Source organism: Haemaphysalis longicornis, unplaced genomic scaffold (assembly GCF_048455015.1).
Source record: "Haemaphysalis longicornis isolate Haplotype H1 unplaced genomic scaffold, Haemaphysalis longicornis Haplotype H1 scaffold_1, whole genome shotgun sequence".
Lineage (NCBI taxonomy): Eukaryota > Metazoa > Arthropoda > Arachnida > Ixodida > Ixodidae > Haemaphysalis > Haemaphysalis longicornis.
The window spans coordinates 120,700,884-120,702,780 of NW_027526203.1; the positions used below are offsets into that span (position 1 = coordinate 120,700,884).

General features: G+C 49.3%; 1 non-coding gene across 1 annotated transcript; it reads right to left on the bottom strand.

Annotated features, from left to right (window-relative positions):
- Window positions 1–245: 245 nt before the first annotated feature.
- Window positions 246–318, bottom strand: Trnar-ucu (transfer RNA arginine (anticodon UCU)). The gene has a single exon. It is a non-coding gene; the product is annotated as a tRNA-Arg (tRNA).
- Between the last annotated feature and the right edge of the window lie 1,579 nt (window positions 319–1,897).

Below are 1,897 nucleotides of genomic sequence, written 5' to 3' on the forward strand. Positions count from 1 at the left end.
TGCGCGGAATCGCACGCAAAGCAATTATGTAAGGCAAGCGTACTGTGGACATTAGAGGGCGGATAAAATGAAACAGACAGCCAAACTAACAAGACATCATTAAAAACAGAGCACGAGAAATGAAAAGTTAAGAAAAAATCGTTTCCAGCAGGCTTTATTGCTTTAAAGCGTGCTGCAAACGCGTTCCGAACGAAAAGCCTATGTCAGTAAAACGTCGAAAAAAAAGCGGGCTGTATGTAACAGCCCATCCCTGCCAGGATTCGAACCCGGGACCTTTGGATTAGAAGTCCAACGCGCTTTCCACTGCGCCACAGGGACCACATGCGCAGTTACCCATGTATAAGAACATAAAGTTAAAGGTGGTTTACACTAGCGGAGGGTACAGAATTGATCGAGTTTACCGAGTGGTGGGCCCCTCTCTGGGTATCCACAGTGTAGAAAGATGCAAGCAGGCACTCAAGTACGTCGGCGGTTATCTACTGGAATATTGGGATGTGTGTTATCACTAGAGGAAAAGCTGCCCGGCCAGCCCGTCTATTGAACCGTGTTAAACCCGAGCGTAGCCGGGATGCCACCCTTACAGCGTTGCGCGCTGTATTTTTGCCTACTAGAGTTAGGGCAGTAATGGGTATCCACCTGCCAATTTACGAATTAAATCATGGCAGCTTCCGCTGCGGTGAATGCGCAGGGACAACTTTCGTGTGTCAAAACGTTGTGCGAGTTTTTTTCCTTATGTAGCCAACTTGTGCCATGCTTAACGCGTTAGATGCAGTGCTGAATTCTCCACAACTTAGAAGGACGGCGCGTAGAGTAACGCGTGCTTCGTACGCACGGAGGTAGCGTTGGCGGATGCGTCAGAGGTGTTCGGTCGTCACTTCGGAGTCGAGCGAACGTGATTTTTCGCGCTCCTCCACTTCCGAGGGAATGCGTTTCGGCGGCCCGTTGTCCGCGCGGGCCATCGCCCCGGGTTTGGATGTCGCCCGGCTTTAGCTCTGCTGGTGCGGGCCGTCGAGTGCCAGCTCCAGCTCCCCAGTACCCGTCTGTCGGCCGCACTCCTTTCGAGTGAATCCAAAGCAGTCGGAACCGCCGCAGACTTCGCTCCTCGTCACAGCAAGCTTGCCTCCGCGCTTCACCGCTCCCTTCGAGGCTTCTCGTCTCCCAGACGCAGCATTACGCCAGCTAACAGTGTTCGAGGTGCGCTGTGGACAACGGAGGAACTACTCCTCTCTACTCTTTCCTCACCTTTCTAATCTTTACTTTTCTCTATCCTATCCCATTTGCCCACCCTATTCCCACCACTGGACTGGGATGAATGCAGGTGAGCTGCCATAAGAGCTCAATAATATCCCCAGTACATTTCTTTTCCTTATTCCTTTGAAAACTAATCACTCCCCCCCTCACTGCATTTCTTTCAGATTTTTTTCTGACTACTTTTCTCGTGTTCGCGCGTGCGCTGTTTCTGTATATTTTTTTGTGTATGGTAAAAGACCTCACCTGATTTCCACCGCTAGTTCTGTGTAGTCCGTTTGTTGTCCCGTCTCTATGGCGCTATTTTAATGCCTCACACACCTGCCCTCCTCGGATGCGTCAGCTGGTAGTCTCTTCGCGCTCCGTTGAGATGTTCTTCAAAACCGCTTGCTTTCCAGCGAATAGAAGTTCGAACTTAATTGACAGTGCTACAAGGAAATGCGTGTAAATGTAAATCGTAAATTGCATTCCACTTTATGCTAAACAAACACGCTTTTTCGGATAATGTAACTGCCTGTCCCTACATTTCGTCTGTTGTTTCTTCCTTTCTTTCAACTCGCACATTGGGTCATCGTAACCTCGCTGTTACCATCACAAACTTCCTAATGCCTGGTGTGATTACTGGTGGTGAAATAAAATTCGTTTTATG